This window comes from Gymnodraco acuticeps, unplaced genomic scaffold, assembly GCF_902827175.1.
Source record: "Gymnodraco acuticeps unplaced genomic scaffold, fGymAcu1.1, whole genome shotgun sequence".
Classification (NCBI taxonomy): domain Eukaryota; kingdom Metazoa; phylum Chordata; class Actinopteri; order Perciformes; family Bathydraconidae; genus Gymnodraco; species Gymnodraco acuticeps.
The window spans coordinates 502,731-524,704 of NW_022992287.1; positions in this window are offsets into that span (position 1 = coordinate 502,731).

Genomic DNA, 21,974 nt, shown 5'->3' on the forward strand with positions numbered 1-21,974 from the left:
GGACTTCTGGACTGATTGATGTCTCACAGCGGAGCAAGGATCTTATTCTTCTTTCATTTAAAAGCTTCCACGTTTTTGCAGAGCGCTCCATCTCCTCCATCCTTTATTTCTGTTGGCAGCTCTTTCTCCCTGAACATCTTTCCTCTCTCACAAGGGGGCCCATTGTCCAGAGAGGAGACGCTTGCTTTATGGTCCATACAGAGACAAGTGGCAGAAGCACATTCCATAACTTATTGGGACCTGAAATCCCATCACTCCACATCTGCAGGGGCATGTTTGCACTATTTCACTGCTGAGGTCAATTAACTTTAAATCCAGTCTGTACGCAGCGTAATCCGATGCTGCTGTTTCTCTAAATGTTTTCAATGTATTCTCTTATTTCCAAACATAATCAAATTCGTGTACGACAACATAACATTTGCAACCATGGCACCCATTGTGCCAAAGCCGGAATAAGCACTTCCTAAAAGTAAATACATATATTTGGTTGTCACTTCCATCATTGTCTTTACTTCAAGCGTCTTTCATTCATTATTAGGTTCTGGCTTCTCTTACGTCTCTCTTCATGTCTGTTCTTTCGTTTGAGTATGTGCAGGAGTCGGTAGTTCTTCTTATGAGAAAAAGATTTCTGAAGGCTCTAATCCTTTCCCCCGTTAACCTCAGCTTTATTTCATATGTTTCTGAGTGTGCGCTTGTGCATTGACAACAAGATAACGTTTAATGGCCGACTGTGATGCAAAAAGAAGTTATAAAGCTTTGTAAGATAAATGAAATCATATGTCAAGTAAATGCAGAGAGTGTGTTGCTAGCTCCTGACTAAACTCATCCATCCTGTGTTGGGGTGTTGTTGATGCAGTGCTGAAATATACAGGAGCAACCTTACTCTGTCAGAACCAGGCCATCCTGCACACTGTCAGAAACAGGGTTACACATCAAGCAAGGGGGCCTTTCAATGATACCAATTACAAATACTGAGCAGAAAAAAAGCTGTTGATCGCTTTCTGACCCTACCGGCCCTTTAAGAGGAGTGATGAGTCAGCAGACAATGGTGGTAGAAAACAGAGGTTTCTCAAAAATGGTGACTCACCGCAACCACATGCCATCAGGAGCAACTTCTATAAAGTATCTTGCCCAAGAACACATCAACATGTTGACTTCAGGGGTTGCGATTGAACCCCCAACCTTCGGACTGTTACACCACCACACTACCTACAGCCAGTCGCCAAGTAGATCAAATGTCCTGCCGAGGGCAATTTAGGGTTTGGTGGCTGAGAGCCGCCAACCGTGTGATTTACCATTTACCATGAACACAATCTCCAGTTGAATCACTTAGGTAAGACAAATTGGCAATTCTGTCTGTTCATGAGGTTCAGATGGGTTACATCAGCGTGGTGTAATGCTCTAGCCGTCGGTTTGAAACTATGTATAAAACAATTACAATCTACAAGCTTTTGATCTCATTGTTATGCTATCAAGTGATATGTAAGATAAAATGTTGTTATGATATAAGCCTCCGAGGGTTGGCCTTTCTTTTCCTACCCAGAGTGGCTCCTCTATAGGGAAGCCCAGCGTGCCGCTCTGACCTCCGCCCTAACCACAAACCATGCTCTAACTGCCTGGGTAAACTGCTCGTGGAAGTGGCAACAAATCCGTGGCACACAAAGTCCACAGGGCGTATCCTGCACTTCAAGCTCACTGCGAGTTTGTTACAGCTTCATCTCACGCAGTACAAGTCCTCTACTAGATCTTCCTAGAGCAAAGTGAGCTTTGCAAAGTACACAGGCTATAGAGCAGGGGTGTCAAACTCAATTTCATCACGGGCCACATTCGCATAAAGGTTGCACTGAAAGGGCCGGTTGTAACTATATAAATATATAATATATATATAAAATAATGTATTACATTATTGCCTCTGAATTGGATTATTATCGGATAGGATAATAACTTAGTAATTAACTACGTCTGAAAGCAGAAGTCCAGGGCAAATAATTGCAAGTCTCTTCAATGTCACAAAACGAGATGCATTGTGGGACATGTAGTTTAGTGGTGTAAAGTGGCATATAACCGTATAATAAACGTATTATATTCTTTGCAAGCTCTTGCGGGGCCACATAAAATGAAGTTGCGGGCCGGATTTGGCCCCCGGGCCTTGAGTTTGAGACCCCTGCTCTAGAGTAACGGACAACAACAGCAGCTCAAATCTTTGGCAGATGCTGACAGTGCAGGATTATAAATGTGCTGTTTTTCTTAGATTTCCCGATCCTTTTCAAAGACATTTCACATTTTTCATCTCCTCTGCTTTGTTGGGCTACTGTAGCATGAATTGGACCTTCATGTCCTTTGAATTATGAGTTATCTGGAGTCGTTCCAAGTACAAATGTATTTCCTTTTCTGAGAGTATCTTCTTTGGAGCTGCTTCCCAACTCAACAACTTCTCTTTATATGATGGAGATGCGGGGATTGGATATTTTCCCATAAATCTTGGTCTTTAACCCCTCAGTGATGTCATTTTTCACATGTTTCATGAGTTCCTTTTAATATATCTTGGAAAAATATAATATTAGAAATAAGTTATAAATATAAGTTATAAAATACATGTCCATGCAGACATTCCAAGCACTTCACCAGTGCATGAGTATCTGAACTTTGTCACATTTGTCTTCGTGCCAGTAACTTATAAATGAAGTTGCACAATCACTACCTACAACTTTGTGATATACTGTGTTGCATTTGTAGAAGTCTGTCGGAACATTTGGTGATATAGTGATACAACTGAGAGCCTTTAGAGCCGCGGCACTCACAGCTGTAGCACATTACCACCAATTTTATTTTAAATCACCAACTCTGAAATCAGATAATGTGCTAACCTGAACCCTTCTTACCTGTTGGCACGGTATCTGGACCAAACAAATCCACTCAGTTTGTGTCCATGACAAATGTATTTTATACAAATGCACACAGGAATCTGGATTGGCTAAAGAGCAAAAATGCTGGAAGCCAGGTTAACACTCTTATAGCAAAGAAACGTAACCTCTCCACAGGGACAAAGACAACTGATCCACATTGAGGCCTCAAGTGTTATTGGTCCTGTAAAATGACCAATACAGCAGAGTGAGGAACATTTAAAATTCCTAAGTCGCTCAGAATACAGTCCTGGATGTTAAATTTCCAACCACACTCCTGCGACTGATGCCCCTTTTTCCATTTGAGCCCCTGCCAATGTACAATCCTGCTAAAATTATTTAAAAAAGAAACAATTGGACCGAGATGCCCGTTCCAATTCAGTTTCATACTTCAGAATGTTAGATTCTGACTTGCAGGCTGCAAGCGTTTTGCACAAATAAACTCTGTGAAAAAGCTATACAATATGGAACAGATCTTTAGGAGATTTCCCTCATAGTTTGGCTTGTTTATGCGCCTCTTTTGCAGCCAGGGCTTGTAAAAATACTTACTTCAGGCTCACCTACTATGGACCAGCAATTTGAGAACAAAAGAGGTAGAAATTGCGTTATAATAATTTCTAGCTAGAAGGCAATGAAAACAAGTGTAAGATGTTGCTATGCTTAGAATATGTAGATTAGTTGGCACTGACACTGAAATGTAAACAAATCGAAATGATTGCAGTTTTTATCAGGGAATTTTGTAGTAAAATCTGCTGCAGAGAATCAATCTTCCAACGGGCACTGACCCCAAACACACAGCCGAGGTGGAGGCAGAGCCCAAACTGCAGCTGAACGGAGTGTAGACAAGGCCTTGACAATTTCATTTTTCAAATGTTTCCAATTCACTGAGATCCAGCAATTTAGCGCAGTGAGAAAGATTGGGTAAAAATTACTGTCCAGATGTGCAAAGCTGATATTATTCATCACAGGCTCTGGGCTGTAATTGGGACCAAAGGGTTCAACCAATTTTCTCATCATATTCAGATAGTAGATTACTTTTTGACTGAAGTGTTTAAGCTACTGCTTTACTCTGCATCACACTGTCCATGACCACACATTTAAAAGCCTTATGCTGTTAGGAAATAGCTAAAAGTGTCACACTTTGTACTTCAAAGCAAGTCAATGGACCAAATGCACAAATTGCAAAGTAACCTCTCATAGTCAAATTTGAATACATCTCCCAAAGTTTCCCCCAGCTCTTCTGAACCTTTAGCCATTTTTAGCTTATCGCTTTGGTTTTTATGGACTAAAAAAACATTTGTATCGTTTTTAACAGTAGGACGCAAAGTATTGTATAGATTTTAGGTTGTCAGTACTTGGCAGTTCAGACGCAGAGACAAACCCTGAGAAAGAGTGCCAGGCGTTGAAGCAAACTTTTGTAGTGGCCAAACAGTGGTACTTCACTTCCGTGTCAGTCGGTGACGTCATTTGGTCCCAAAAATACTTTTTGCCATTGATTTCCATTGGGAAAGAGACGACTGTATATCAGCGGATATATTTTTTTAGGTAAATTAACTACCCAATACGAACACTTGAATAGCCCTTATTAAAGAGCCTGTGACACGAGTTTCCCCCATCATCCAAACCCATCAATTTGAGTAAATATTGTCCCCTTGAAAACCGTTACTGAACTGATTTTGGATATTTGTACTTTGATAACCATTAATCTGCCCTTCAATGTTGACCATATTCTGGATCTTCTCGGGGATTCTTCAAGTCCCGCCAAATTATGTGTGACGTCATTGTGGGCACAGCGCTCCAGCTGCACCGTTCAGGATCCCAGCATCTGCATGCAAACGCACGATGGCGCACACAGCAGCAAGCTCAGACAGCGATGACAGTTTAATTTTTAACGTGTCTGAGAGCTCATATTAGGCTGAAGGATCGGTTTATGTTGTATCTGTTAGAAGTTTAGGAATTAGGTGCGTCAATATGGGCGATCATACGGTCATGTAGCCAGTGGTGGACTGGGACTAAAAATCATCCCGGGACTCTCGACCGGCCCACTTCGGTACCGCTAGTAAATTGTCAACGGGGGGAGTGGGGGATGTGCTAGTGACTTATCCGACCGGCCCACTTCGGTACCGGCCCATCGGGATTCGTCCCGATGGCCAGTCCGCCACTGCACCCAGCCCAGCCCACGTAAACTGTCAACGGGGGGAGCCTCGCTGCGGGGAAACGGTGAACCTAGTGTCCCGATCGGAGTGGGAATAATAATAATAATAATAATATTAATAATAATAATAATAATCCGTGCATTTGATCCATTAAAACACACGTTTAATCCATGTTGGTGTACTACAACTACAAAAAGCATCGGTTTGTTTTCTCATCAGGAAATGCAGACTGGCTCAAACAAACGATTTTTAAATCATCATCCTCACGATCATTTAATGTATCATATGTTCGCCGAATTGACATGAAAGCACTAATAAATGTAGTTTCATCCACTTGAGTTTACAACTACAAAAATAATCGATTTGTTTTTATATCACATCCGACGGGAGGAAATTCAGCAGCTCCGATTTTAATCCTAATTTAATCATCTTCACCACGATCATTTATGTTTAAGTTCGCCGAATTGACATGAAAGCACTGACAAATATGAATATACTGTAGTCAACTTCATTAAAACGTTATTAACGTGCCTAAACTCAGTAATTCACCATTTCTACGCATGACAACACACTTTGTCCGTGTTTGGCTCTCTCGCCGCACAGTGAAGCGTTCCCGCATTGACGTCACTTCCGGCTTCCCCCAAAACTTCAAAATGAGTCGAAGGAATTTCCCCGCGATGTTCGAAATTATTGATATTTATCGGAACGGTATCGCACCTTCTTTTTTAAACTGACGGTTCGAGATGACTAGTAGCCCAATATTTCATTGCACAACAGTTGTTGGGAGGCTGTCACAGGCTCTTTAAAGGTCCCATATCATGCTTTTCCAGTTATTACCCGTCCCCTTGTGTGTTATGAAGGTTTTTCTGCATGTAAACCGTCTGCAGAGTCAAAAAACCTCAAAGTACACCCTGTAGCGAGTAATAATAATAATAATAGCTTGGATTTATATAGCGCCTTTCAAGGGACCAAAACAAACATAACAAAACAAAAGTCAGACAGACAAAACAACAGATCGATTTAGGGGCCGAAAGCCTTGGCAAACAGATGGGACTTGAGGGCCCTTTTGAAGGCGTCAAGTGTGGGGATGTTGCGAATCTCCACAGGGAGAGCGTTCCAGAGGGTGGGGGCTGCCACACTGAAGGCTCTGTCCCCGAAGGTTCGCAGTTTGGTGCGGGGGGTGGTAAGCAGGCCAGAGTCTGAGGACCGCAGGTTCCGGGGTGGGGCATGTAGGTGAAGGATGTCCGATAGGTACTGTAAAACTCTAACACAGAAAATACCTGTATATGCTGCTCCAGAACGCCTCGTTGGAGATTTCTCTTTTTCCATTGTGTTCTTCGGGTACAGTGACATGCCCGTACCCAAATGGACCCAATCTGTGGAGCTCCTCACACACACACACACTCTCTCAGCAGCGAAACTGTGACGCGCTGGGGGGGGGGGGCTGTGCTAGTGGAGCTTCGCAGCGGTGAAATTGTGGCGCGCTTACACTGTTTGGGGGTGCAGGGGTGGGGTGCTGCAGCCCCCTCAGCATCCCCGCGTCCATTCGCGCTGCCTCGCTCTCGCAGACCCCACGCAGCAAGCAGGAAATTAACCCAGCTCACATTGTCCAGTCCTCGCAGCAGCGAGCCGCGCAACGTCCCGCCAACACGGCACCCAGACCCCACGCAGCATTCTCATCTGTTTGTCCTCACTGGTGTTATTTTATGGTTGCTAACACCATTGTAACACATAATCACTGATGTTCCGCTGTAACGGTGGTGGACGCATCAGAACAGCTGACCAATCAGAGCACAGAGTGGCGAGCTGACCAATCAGAGCACAGTGGGCTCACAGGGAAGGGGGGGGGGGGGCTGGAGCTCCAACAAGCCGTTTAGGACAGAGAGTGAATACACATAGTATACAGAGATGCTGTATGAGAAACCAATGTGAGTTTGAAAAATTGCATAGTATAAATCTATTCTAGTAGACCTCAACAATGGAATTATGATCAGTAGAAATGGCCATGACATGGGACCTTTAAAGTCATTAGGGCCTTTGAGTTGTAAAATGCTCTTAAAGAGTTAATAGTTATTAGAGTTATTTTCCCTCACCGTTGATTTGACTGACGGGAGATTGGCCGTGAGTCAGGGATTCGGAGGCGGGGCAATACGTTGCGACCCGAAATGTTGAACCACTCAAGTCTATTAAAAAAAGAAATCGTGCTGTAATGCTTTTCAGCATACAATATTAATTAAAGTGAAGTACAGTGCATATATCCCTTCACAGAACTAAAATATCCTTTTAAAAAAGGTTTAATGAGATGATGGAATCAAAGCTGAACTGTATAACATAAAAAGGAACACATGCTGAAAACCCAACCCCAGAAGGGGGGTCTTGGGGGATTCTCCCCCAGGAGATTTTTATAATTACTAACATATAAACTACGCATTCTGGTACACTCTGAGAAGAAAATAAATAAATCTATTACCTGACATATTAATAATATTTTATGCCATTGTTTGTTTTTCACAAATACCTCATTCACACCAACGGTGTTTCAGGGCTGGTTCGGAGCTGGAGCTTGAAAAGCACCGGGTTTTCCTCTTCACACCGCAGCGGAGCAGCCTCTTAGCTCCGGAATCCGGTTCGTTTCAAGCACCAAAAAATTGTCTGGCCAGAGCAAAAGCACCGCATACGTCACGCTTACGTCGAGGCGGGGGCAGGGGCAGGGGCGGGATCAACTCCTGAACAACAACAAAAAGCCGGCGTTGTATCCAGTTTGTACACAACGATGGAGAAACTTAACAACAAGTGGTCAACTGAAGAGACCTACTACTTACTGGGAATCTGGTCTTCCGAAGAGGTACGGAGGAAGCTGAAGCACAATCAGCCATTGTTGTTGTCGGTGTCAGCTGTGAGGGGTTTCCGCACGGGTTGGCTTTATGAAGCAGGCACGTAAACAGTTATGTCATGACGCAAACGATGACGCAATGACGCAGCACCAGTCGGACTCTGGGCGGTGTGAAAAGAGCCGGAGCTAAACCGTAGAACCGGTTCTGAACCTGAAAAGCTCTAGCACAGCCGACACCGACAACAACAACAATGGCCGATTGTGCTCCAGCTTCCTCTGTACCTCTTCGGAAGACCAGCTACCTACTGGGAATCTGGTCTTCCCAGTAGGTAGCTGGTCTCTTCAGTGGACCATTGCTGCTTGTTAAGTTTCTCCATCGTTGTGTAGAAACTGGATAAAATGCCAGCTTTTTGTTGTTGTTCAGGAGTTGATCCCGCCCCTGCCCCTGCCCTTGCCTCGAGGTATGCGTGACATATGTGGTGCTTTTGCTCTAGCCGGACAATTTGTTGGTGCTTGAAACGAACCGGATTCCGGAGCTAAGAGGCTGCTCCGCTGCAGTGTGAACAGGAAAACCCGGTGATTTTCAAGCTCCAGCTCCGAACCGGCCCTGAAACACCGTTGGTGTGAATGAGGTAAGAGAGAAGAGTAAAGAGATAGTCTGTGTGAATTACTTTAAATTGTGGGTAGGGTAGATAGCCCCCATTGTTCTGTGACCTGTCAATCATCAAACCGGGGGTCATATTTCATCATGTGTTCATTTTTATCTGAAGTTGTACCCATGGATGTATAAAGAATAGTTCTACCACAAAGTTATTCTCCGTGGGGACTTCCGGCAACAATCTTGATTCTGATTGTCCAGAAGACTCGAAAAAATATCAGCAAAGATGTTTTATTGAGAGGATGATCACTATGTGACAGAAGTTTTCAAAAACGTTTATGGTCTCCGTTACTTCCAGTCCAACGCCTACTGCGTGCACAGTGTTAGCAAATTGGGCCTTCAAAATAAAAGTTTGACTTTTTTCCACAAAAAAAAAAAATGTGAACAAAGATTTCCATTTTATTTCTTCACTCACACATCTGCGACCCACTCAAAACGGGTCCGCGACCCACCAGTTGAGAACCAATGCTCTATGGGCCCCATGGATGCAGATTGCTATGAGATCAATGGATGATTGGAGAATTTTGTTCTCGAGTCAGGCCATGTTGGCTTCATGCGCCACTGGGCAACTCCAGTAAGAATGAAGCAGGGCCCGCCACCAATCCTGTATCCAGTTTTCTTTATACATCTCAGTGGCGAACCGTGTCTATCACAACTGGAACTTTTGTAGACGCACACTCCCCGCCGCCCCCCCCTCCGCGGCATTATAATGTCCGTCTTTTCACTGAATTGTCGTCTTGAAAAGGGTACTCACAACAATTCCGCAACAACTGGGACCCAGAACAAGATCTGATTGGTTGCTTTCTTTTCTAACACAAAACCAGTGAAATGCGTAGGGGTGCCCAACCAGTCGATCGCGATCGACCAGATTCCAGGTCGATCGCGAGATGTGTCTAAAAATAGAACAACAATATTCTGTTTTATTATGTCCTATAACATAATCTTCCTGTGCCAGAATAATGCACTTGAACGCATCCAAGCTTTGTGATTGGCCGGCGTGACCCCATGTGTCGGGACGTGGCAGGTGGGCAGTGGGCAGTGCACTATAGTGATGGGAATTCCGGCTCTTCTTGGTGAGCCGGATCATTTGGCTCGGCTCACCAAGAAGAGCCGGCTCTTTCGGCTCCCAAACAGCTCTTCAGTTTACCACATATTTTATACCTTTTAATTAAATCAAATGTAGCCCTGTTTTGACTAATTATGTACACATATATCACTTAAATTATTCAATACAACCTTTGTACTGAAGTATTCAAAAGTAAAAATTACATGTTTAATATAAATGATTTGCTGTGGCCAATTGTTTTCATTGCATTTACAGACCTGTGTAACTCTCTGATACCACCCAATGAATGCATTGACTTGCTTGTAGAACCACGCTACACAAAACAGATAGCAACACCTATAAAAAGTATTTTTTTAAAAAGGGGCTACTGTATCGACCTATATAAAGTATATAAATATAGTTTTTTTTTCAAAATACCAAAAAGATCCTGCATTTTAGCCATGCCTCATTTCGCTCTATTTGCTCTTTCCAGCGCTATTTTTGCAGGGGGCTGATTCTGTGAGCTGCAGCTGACCACGCCCCCCTGCAGGAGAGGGGAGCGTGCTCTGAGATCAGCTGCTGGGCTGTCAGAAGAGGGGGAGAAAAAGAGATCTCAGTCCTCCGTGTTTTATTCTTATAGAAGTAAGAAGAGAAGTAATGGGGCAGAAACCCTCCTTTTTACGCAGCGGTCCAGACATAGACATCAAACGGCGACACATATTCAGTTGCCAGTTACTTTGGCATTAGGGCAGGGATATCTAGATACTTTCCAAGGTTTGACATAATGAATTGTGCTACTTTTAAAGAAAGCAACGATGTTTTCAAATCTGTAATCAAAAAGCTCCTCAAAAACACTATCGAAGCAGTTCCTGCCGTTGTTACGTTAGTTCAAACAGTAACAACGGACTACTTTTCTTAGCGGATGCATGTCAATTTAAATCAATACAACTATTTTTTAAATCAATAAAATCATTTTCTAAATCCATAAAAGCATTTCAATTAATAACAAGAGCAAGGCTGCTACCATAGCATCGTATCGTGTCATGAAGTCTTTCAAAGACGGCAAAGTTGTGAAAGAAGCATTCCTGGAGGCTGCCGACGCGCTTTTGGGGGACAGTAAAAATAATAGTAGCATTTCAACAGGTTTTTGATATAATAAAAACTCAAGTTAGATACCGTTATTAATCAGCTATACGTTTTAGTTTGTTTGAACTTATTAATTATAATTATTGTACAAAATGGTATAAGAATTCAAACTTAAATTGATTATAGTCTATTATCAATTCAGGTTAAGAAACTAGTGTTGCTTGCATCCTATTTTAAAAGCATTTATTTTTATACTCTACTAAAATGCAACAAAAAAAGGGTTTGATTCTATTAATGTTGTCTTTTTTATTGCACTTTGGCAGCAGATTCCTGTGTAGCTTCAGATCTGAGTTGTCTTATTAGTAAGCCTAATTTATACTGCAACACTATTTTTATATTGTGGCAAAGAAAGGGTTCAGAGTCTTTTCTTTTTTCCCTGTGTCATATGTGGCAGCACTGTTCAATGTTTCTTGAATACATTACCCACTGTAGTATGTGACGTGTGAATAAACTCCAACTCTGTATCAACAACACTGTTGTGTAACTTCAGTTAAATACTTGTATGTGTGTAGATTAGAAAGAGGTAAGATAAAGGATCTGCAGTATTTTATGGAGTATTAATCGTACAAAGGTCAGTTGTATACAAGTAGAAGTGTGTATTTACCTGGTAGTAGTAGGCTGTCAGTAATGGCTACGCCTCTCTGTTTGGACTGGTAGATCTCGGCAGACTGGCAACTTTAAAAGTAGCTCTCGGTTCAAAAAAGGTTGGGCACCCCTGGCGTAGTGCATGGTCCGAGAAGAACAAACAAATCAACGTAACACTGTAATATTACAGAATACAGATCAACAACACAGATACGATTCTCATTTATTCATTTCATATACATTTTATTTATATAATTAAATCGATTTTTTGTTGGTTTTATCTGAGTGTTCCAGGGTATTCTCTGAATACCTTGAAGGCCCTGACGGTTCGCCACTGATACATCTATGTGTAAAGCTCATCCTGATCTGCTGGACAAACCAGTTATTATTGGAGGAGACCAAACGAATGAATGTTGAGATCATGTCATTGGTCTGTATAACCAGGTATAACCAGGTTTGCCATCACTTACTGTAAAGAGGCTCAGTCATTGGTACACGTTTATTTATAAAGCTTTGTTGGGTAAACTCCCGTATTATATCTGCTCTCTGATAACACAGAGAGTTGCAAGCAGCTATTGTCTGAGATCGCATGATGTAGTATTGTTAGATGTGCCAAGAGCAAGGACTGTCTTAGGTAAGACAGCTTTTATGTGCGCAGCTCCACTTGCTTGGAATAATCTTCAGCAAGAATTGAAACTGAGCAATCTCATTCCTCTGCGTGTTTTTAAAGCTAGGCTAAATGAAATGCTTGTTGATACTATGGGCACTTGTAAATGTCTATAACTATGTAAATGTATCCTGTAAATATAATGTATAATGTCCTTTATTGTTTTATGTTTCATGTGGAACCTATATGCTGCAGGACTCCCTTGAAAAAGAGATCTATGATCTCAATGGGACCAATCTCGTTAAATAAAGGTTTGAAATTAAATGAAAACCATTGGTCACATGTGTACAAACAATGAGATAAAATGTCTGATGGGTAAGGTTTTGAGTTAAGTTGCTCTGGAAGAATGTTTACCACAGTGTTTTCTGTCCAATAAACAGTGACTTACCTTGACATTATTCATTTTGCCTTGTCCCTTTTAAATTGGTTCCAGACCAGTACCAGTCAAAGGATAAATACTTTACAAACGCTGAGCGTGTTGAGAAGTTGGATTCATATGGAACATATTGTTGTTGTTATGAGCAATGGATGCTGTCCAACTGCCTACAGAGTGAAAATGGAAATGAACAGGATCATATGGTCAAAAAACCACAGCGCTGTTACTAAAATCAATGTCTCTCTCCCTCTATCTCAACAGAAATACACAAGCACACGAGACGAATCGTGCACATTATCAAATTGATGCACACAATAACACCCAGCAGACATAAACACACACAGATCAGCCCCACTCGCTCACATGCACGCATAATTAATACTGATATAAATCAACTGCCCAATTTTTAGTTGGAGCGCGTAACCGAAATTCCTCAAAATGATCTGCAGTAATTTACAGTGTGTTTTCCACCGAGGGGAGTGATACCGGGTTCTAGGCTGTAAACGTTGCTGTGCCATGTTTATTTTCATTTCATTTTGTTCTGCCTCTACCAACACTTTACCTTGGTGATTTAAGGAGGCTTAGAGTAGTTTTGGAATGCAACCACAGTGTGTGTGTGTGTGTATGTGTGTGTGTGTGTGTGTGTGTGTGTGTGTGTGTGTGTGTGTGTGTGTGTGTGTGTGTGTGTGTGTGTGTGTGTGTGTGTGTGTGTGTGTGTGTGTGTGTGTGTGTGTGTGTGTGTGTGAGAGAGAGAGAGAGAGAGAGAGAGGGCATGTCCTAAGTATTAGGCTGCTGAATCCTCTTCTGTCTTAGTTCTTGACTCTTTTCTGCAGTATGTTATGTAATAAGGAAATAGCTTCACTTGTACACTGTGCACCTGTAAGCATGTGGGGCTTCATCTAAATATAATCATTTGTATTTTATTTGTATTTATTTATAGAAGGACCATGCATACACAAACATTAATCTCAACAAAGAGAAGCGATGCAATATGCCAGATTATAGCTAATAGCTCATTTCCATCTGTGGTCCTCAGGCAGGTTCATAACAATCAATAAACAAATAATAACATTGCATGATCTCTATCAGTCATACCATTTTAAAACCTGATTTAAGTGCAGCTCAATAAATTAATACATAGTACACTTGAAATACACTTACATGATCTCGGTCACTTAAATAATTTTAAAGCCTGATTTAAATACATGTTACGAACATAATACTTAGTACACTTCAAATACACTTAAATACAAATATCTAAGATATTGTAAGACAATACAGTTCAAATAAAAAAAACTCAGATTACAGTGTAATTAATGTTGGCATGACTGGTTGCTTAATATCATTTTTTTTGCACCATAAGAAAATGAGTTAAAATCAGTACAGGTTTTAAGTTCAACTGGAAGAGTATTCCAGTGCTTGATGGCCGTAAACGAAAATGCTGATCGTCCAAAGGCAGTGCGCCTCAGAGGGATGGTTAGATCTGCATTTAATGCAGATCTGGAGTTTCTGCAACTCTGCTCACGGCATTGAAATCTTCTTTAATTTCCTTGAGACATTAAACCTTTTCTAGAAAGAGTAAACACTTTAGTATGTTCAGATGTCACCAACAGACTATCCTATTATAACTGGTTGTGGTTGTGGTTGGATAAATAGTTTCATAATGTATTCTGTGTAAACTGAATATATCTATCAGATAGCTGTGCTAATGCTCACCTGCCAGTTGTTATAAAGGCTTTCTATTGCTTAAAGTTTCTTTCTTTTTTTTGTATTGTACCCATACAACTTTGGCTATGACTACAATAATACAAATGCATTCTTCTAATATTGAGAGAAAGTGTGAACTTTTGAGAAAAAAATATTTTCTATGGATTTTTGAAGCCATTGTTTACTTTTGCTATCCTGACAATAACTTTATGGAGCAATATGACAAATATATAATTGAATCCTTCGATTAGGCTCAGTATTCTCCCTATACAGCTGGGCACGGTAGGTTTTGGCACACGTTACACAAAAAAGGAGGAAATAGGGTCTTTGTTCAACACTATTTTGAACTGGAGGATTGATTCACATTTGGTCCTTCAAAGAATATATACAGCTGCATGACGCTGTATCGCTTGTAGAATTGACTCAAAATGAACTACAGTATGTGTTCATGTTATTGAGGGTTTATTTTTCAAGCAATTTACTGACAATGACAAAATATAGAGGATTATGAAACATATCCTTGAATTGAAAAGTAAATGTAATCATTCATAGCTGAAATGTGTTGCTTTATATCCTGTGATAAGCAGTAAAGATTTAGAGAAGCCATGGCGTCTGACTGACTTGCAGCCTGCTCGGGGCTCAAACACATAGTCTGAAGGACCTTTTCTTGGTTCAACAGGTAAAAGAAAGAGTTCATTAATCTCACACGTACTGTACGCTGCTAGCTGCCACTCAGTCAGTTAGTAATTGTCGCTCATCAGTCAGCCAGTCCATCCTTCATTCTGTCAGCAATGTTAGCCTGCCCGTCAGCACGGAGCTAGCCCATCAGCTAGCCAGTTAACCAAACAATCGAAAAAAAAGAAAGCCAAGCAGCCAGTCAGTCAAATCAGATGCCATCATGGGGGTTAAGACTAGTTTTCCTTAAGGAAATCTGATTAAGCACGAAATAGAAAGCGGGAGAAACAAGAGGCCGCATGTGTGGAGCACACACGCAAGCAAATGTGTGTGAGTGAATGAAGGAAGATATGTATCTGTGTGTGTATGCAGGCAGATCCCGGAGTTATTTTCTGTAATACCCCCAGTTTCATTTCAGGTTTGGTTCGGGTCCAGGTGGTTGGCTTTAATGTAGTCCAGATGGGCGACGCAGAGAGGAGAGTGGCCAGATTTTTTCCAGAGTTTTGGTCGAATCAGGGCTTTGCTAATAAAAGCAGAGGAGATTTTCACAGTTCCGCAGACAAAACCTCGCATTCAAATTCTCGCATTCAAATTCTCCAGGGGGAACGGAGAGCGAGCGAGACCGCAATGTTATACTTTGTTTTTATTAAAGGGGTGATTGACAGCTTGGAGGGAATTTTCCAGCATTAAACCAGGGGTCTTATTGGAGAGGACAGAGCGGAGAGCACGGGGACCTGGCGAAGCAAAGCAACGCTCTGGCAAGCTGCTACTGACTTAAGGCTTGGCTTCCCCTCTCATTCTCTCTTTCTAACCATCTCCTTATTTCTCTCTGGTCTATCTATAACCGAGGAATAGATTGTTTCAGTCTGTACCTGCTTATCCTCCTCGCCCGACCCTTAACTCCTAGTTCACTCTTTCACTTCTTCTGTTTTCTTGTTTTATTTATTTAAAATGTTTCTGAGTACTTGTCTTGTGCTTAATAAGTGTGTCTAGGGTACTTGGAATTCTCACTGTGGGAAGGGCAGCATGTGTTCATTGCTGGATCTGTACATGCCTGCTTAGAGGCTAATAAAACCTAAAGTGCCTCCTGATTCACTGGGCCTGTAAAAGGATGAAACACTTGCAGCACTCTGCAGCCCTGTGTGAGCGCGTGCCTTCATGCATGCACCAAAGGCACCACAGGGTGTGTCCCAACCTCCATCTATCTCAATATCCATCTATCAGCAGCCCAGATCAAGAAGAAAAGCCTGCATAGGTCACCGAGTGTTTCTCACAGATGACAACTTAATACAGGAATGGAGGAAGAGCTCACCTGCAGTTACCAGATATACTGTTTTCTTTTGGTTGCTAATATTTCATGCGTCTCCATTGATTGTCAGCTGGCGGTCACTGAGCCTGTACTTGGTTATGGTTTGGCTCTGTTTTCCATCCCTGACAGCAAAGAGCTGTTATGTCAAATGTAAATCTCTTTAGCACTGTCTTATATTTCAATGTATGTTAAATATGAATTCCTTTTTCTCAAATAGCTCTGGTGCTATCCATGTATACAGTAGATAGGGTTGGTTAGTGTTTTGTGTTTTGAGTATTAAGTGTGCAGTAAATTATACTTCATCTAACCGCACAGTTACTAAGCCGGGCCTGGTTTTGGTTTGGCTCAGGAGCAGATTGGGTGCCTTTTGGTTTTTACTTGCAAATATTAACTTGTGGGACCCCTGTCCAGATTTCATATGTGAAACATATAGCAACATCATAGCAGCCAAAGTCAACATCAACGTTCTGAGAATTAACGTTTATGCAATCAATCACCTGACCATAATGTGATTAGCGCTTATTTTTCTACAATTTCCTGTTTCTTCAGCAATTTCCTTATGGTACCATTGTCCCCTTTCTATGACTCACAAGACTGCATATCCAGAGGCATTATGTCTCTACATCATGAGCGGCAATAAAAAAAGCTCAAAACACACGCCGTTCATGTTTAATAGCATTATTCTACCGCCATGCTCTTCATGTTCACCATCTTAACTCTGTTCGCATGTTAACTTTTGTTAATGAGCACTACATTCGATTTTAAATGCCAGTAGATGCAAGGTGAAATGATCAACAAAGTGATTACCTTTTAATCATGAGGTGGGCAAGGCTGTCCAAACCAACTTGTACCCACAGTTGTTAAGACGTTTCTCTTCAACAACTTGGTGGACCACCACACCAACATTTCCCCCCATTGATTTACGCTGCTACTGCGGCTGGAGGGGCATATATCTGACCCTGCACCTACCTTTGAGCTGCATTCACATGATAGGCATGCCGCATGTGTCTTTGCTCACCACATGGTTGGGCGCAAAGCTCTGCGGTAAAAAACGGCTAATTGTGTTTAGTTTCTATGGTTAACTCCTCTGCTAGCTTGCGCTGCTTCATCCAGCTGTCTTCTGATTGGTTGCACTGCGCATTGAAAGGACAGCGGGAAATAAGTTCAAAGTCAAAATAACTTGAACTTTTGGGGCCCACAAAAATGTAGAGCAGAACGACGCATGGCTCTCTCCATAGAAACACAACGGCAACGTCAGCGCAGAGCTGTTTTATGTATATGAATGCAGCTTAAGGCTCTGATCCTATGTTCTCCCCTTTAAACAGTTCATAGTATAGGACAACAGTTTTGGTGTCTTGGTAATTTTGTCTCTGCTCATAGGTTGTTAATTTTTTCGGACAGACATGGCAGTCAGTGTGAGATCCCAGTGAGTCTTCTACTTTTATAAAACGGGGAAAACCAGAGGAAGAACAATGGTGAGACACAACGGGGAAACAATCACTGGCTCTCAGAACATCAGCTTATACCTGGCAAGTTCACCCTCAACCACAAGCTTTAGTGCTTTGATTGGTGTCTGGCAAGTGGAGCTGTGGACAAATGGATACATTCAGGAGAACAATATGCAAGCTTACAACATAAAGTATGAGAAGCTCTCTGCTGTCATACCTGGTAGATGTTTTTAATAATGATTACACTATAGTGATTGGCACATCTTCCAATAATAAACTCCTATATACATTGATACACGTTTGAGCACTGCAGCATTATAATTGTATGTACTTATCTTGGACAAAACAGCCTATACTTCCATGGTGGTATCCTCATGAGCAGGAAATGTCTTTTTAACAACCAATTAAAGGTGAGCCAGGCTGCTAGCTTAGAAGAGGAATGTTTACACAGAGGAGCTCTCTGAAGAAGAGGAAGGGGGAGAAAGATTCATCATGGTGGAGACAAGGGAGAGATAGAAAGAGAGTGGAGGTAGGAAGAAAGCTGGAGAGCAGAACGAGGTAGAGTCCAGGATTTGGCACTTTCACAGGTGTGCACAACAGGGGGTTTGAGGAGGAAGGAGTTTGTGTACATGTGTATTTGTGTGTATGCGCAGGAGTGTGTGGAGCTGCCAAACTGGCCACCTGTCTTTCCCTCGTTGTAGTTTTAGTGTTTCCTTTCATCCGGCCCTCAGCAGCACAGCTCCCACTTGGAGCAGTTAGCCTCCTGCCATGTGCGACTGTGTGCGGGTGTGTGTGTGTGTGTTTGCGTAGCCCAGGTCCCGGTTGGGTTGGAAAGACTAATGTTCCTAAAGGCGCATTTCACTCTTTGCTCCACGTTTTTATATCTTTGTTCTTCATGTTTTATTGAGACAGTTCGAGTGGAGGCAGGAAGTTGGCCAAAAGGCGCGCGGAGCAGGAGAGGACACCAGAGGAAACTCCTGCTCCAATGTCAACAGGAGGTCATGCTTCAGGAAAAGCACTGCTACCTATCCATCTTTAATTAATAGACCCTATTCAGCTGGGTACCATCTGAGCGCAAAAACATGGATGAGTTGGAAAAAAAACAGGAAGTGCTCCTGTCTCCTCCACTGAATCTCATGTTATGACAGTTGAAAAATGTGGACATCATCGTTAATGTTTTGAAAAGTAAGTCCAAGAGCCTGTCTTATTTTTGTGAAAAAATTAAGATAAATCATTACTTATTTGTAAAAAACCTGTGGTGGTTACTAAAAACAGATTTGTTTTAATGCTTTATATTCAGTTTTTTACTAACCAATGAATGAGTCTGTATTGGAGGGTGGGGCTTACAGTAGGTAAGTACACTTTGAAGCCAAGCAGTTACAAGTTGAACAAGGATTTGATCATTCCTCCCTTATAGCCAGTTGAATGCTGCATTGATGACTATGTTCCCATTAAAAGAATAAGCAGATAGTTGTTTTAAGCTCAAAAAAGCAGTGCTGCACGATCCACCAAGCACAAAATGCTTGCTGGTGATGTGGGGCATTAAGAAATTAAAGAGACGGCTATTTCAATAAGATATTGGGGAGACCAAAACAGAGCAAACAGATAAATATTGAACAAACCTTTGTCGGGTAGGCTCCGAACAAATCATTTGTTTCTGCTGGATGTGTTAATAACTGACAAGAAGTTGATAATATGTCAATGTTGAGTTTATTCCTTTTTTCACTGTCCCCTAGTGGCTAACAAAAACAAACTGCTTTGACCATAAGCTGCCTACTTTTTACAACATTGCATTTTGGCATTTTGCACTCCACTCAGACTCTTTACATTCATGCAACCAAAGACGTTCAAATATTATGGCCAAAACTACTCAGACTTCAAACAGAACAAAATGCCTCCAATAACATCCAAAATAGCTTCAAAATAATGAACAGAGTGTTGAGTCTATCAGGATACATTAAGTAATGTTATACTGCCAGCTGTTTGTTGGTACCTTGACTCTAAACTACAGCTGCTCGCTTGTTGCAAACACACCACCAGCAGCCCTCTAACTGACCACTGGCCACAACATAACATGTCACTTCCTTTCTACTACTTCATTATCTCAATGTCATTCAATTAAAAAAAGTAACTGAGTGTCACAACTTTGTACATGGTATACTTGATTCACCAACTTTAAAATCAAGTAGCCTAATTTGTATTTAGAAACTTTAGCCTGCACGGCTGCCAGGCTCCATATTATCCATTTTCAATGTGCAGAGTGACAAATGGAGTAAAGATGGGGAACAGAGAACATGAATAACAGTTTCCAATAAAATTACAGTGGAAAAATGTAAATTACCTTTAGAGATGTATTCTCATCCCTGCAAGTTCCTCTGTGCAACAGGAAAATCAATTGGCGGGATAATTATTGTTATTGTTGAGCTCACCAGAGAGCATAAAGCCGTTATGTGATATATTTTTCTTTCAGAAGGGATTACAATAGATCACAATTTTGTGTTTTGGTCCTTCACTTTGTTCTGCCAGCTTTCCATTTTCTCCAAAAAAAATTCAATTTCTCTAACACGTCCCCAGGCTAAATCTGCCAGCCTCTCTGGCCCTGTACCACCTTAAAGCAGCTTTTTATTACCTCGGCTATCAGTATTCACAAGATTTCCATGGGGGCATCTTCGTCAGAGACCATTATATTGATAATAGGAACCAGTCGATTGTCCAACCTCCGGTTCACCTTGTTCCAAAACCGCCTACTTAAACACACCGCAGCAGTCTGCCCTCTCAGCTGATCTGTTTTCATCAATGTGAAATACAGAGATCATTAGACAGCTAAGCTATATCACAGATCCTCCTGCTTATAGTGTGTGCACGCAGAAGTGTGTGACTGCACGTGCATGCATTAGTCCATCTATCTGTGCATATGGAAGTTCATAGACTTATGAGTGTGTAAATGGTGATCTGTGTATGTGTGTGCTAAATTATACGTAGGCGTAGGGGGAACCTGATCTGGCCTGTGTGGGAGGAACCAGTTCCTTTCCCCCCTCACTGCTGCTCAGACAGACGGCCTGCTAGAGAGATCAGACTCTCAGACTAACTGGACCAGAAGTCATTAGGACACACTAGACACACAGCGCTTTTTTCCAAGCTTCCTTTTAAAAAACCTCCAGCAGTAAGATTATCTACGTCTCATCGGCTCATAATAGTACTAAGATCTTTTAAACAAGTCGCACGGCGCTTTTCAAACCTTTGTCCCAGGAACCAGCGAGCAGCAGGGACCACTTACTCTCAAACTGTGCCCTGAGATTTAGTCTTTTGTTTCCCTGGGAGGAAAAACCTGCTCTGGCACTTGAATTTAAAGGGCATTAAATGCATAAATGATATAATTGCATTGTGTCTTTGGCATGAGCCATTCTCCAGGAAGGATTACGCAACAATCTGCCATTCTTGCTAGAGTTCAAGAAGCACGCTATCAACTGTGAAACTATTATTCTTTCTGTAATCCCAATTTTAAAGCTACACCTTTTCCTCCTTACTCACGTTCTACATTATTAACTTATTTCATTTAAATACGTTTCCTTTACATGACATCACTGAGTAAAGGTCAGACACATTTACTTGAAAAGTGACTGCATATGTCGGCTGTCGTTTATAGTTTTGAATGTTTGTGTGATTCTACACACAAAAAAATCATCTTTGTTTTTCAAGGCAGCTTCCACTGAAAGAACTTTGTTTTGGCACGGCGATCAAGTGGCGTTTGATTTTGCTGTTGGTTATTTTTCTTGAGCGGGCACTTTGAGCGGGCACATTGTAGGAAAAAGCACCATTATTGGCACCTCTGTCGAAGAAACAGCTTGTTAGCATTGTTAAAAAAATAATTTGGAAACACCAAGACGGTGCAGCAACGGGGTTAGCCTCCATTAAATAAACGGCTCATTTACATTTCACTTAATGGTGGGAAATGGTTTGAGAAATACTGCTATTATGTGGTTTAAAAAAGCCGAACTAGGACACCGTAGACTGGGTAAAGACTGCCTGAATAGAGCTTAAATCTCTTAAGTCATTTTTGTAATAAAATCTATAATAACTATGAAAAGAAATTGTAGAAAAATATCATTATTTCTCTCACATCAGTAATAGTCAACTTTGCTTTCTCTAAAACTTGATATGCTAGTTTTGCTGCCAAAGAGACAGGTAAAATCTCTGCATGTGCTATTTTGCTGTCTTTAAAAAATTATCACGAATTACATAACACAGAGAACACTTGTCTCTAGACAGGAATAACAAAGATTATGGTCTTTGGGACGTGTATGTGCGACAATACAAATAAAAAAGAAAGAAGAACATTCCTCTTTGCTAATGCCCTGATCATTTTCCTAGGGAGGGCAGTGGACAGATTTCGAGAAAAGGATTAGATAAATGCGCAAAGAGGATGGAAAGAATGTAAAAGGTAGTCAGGAAAAGAAATAAGACGA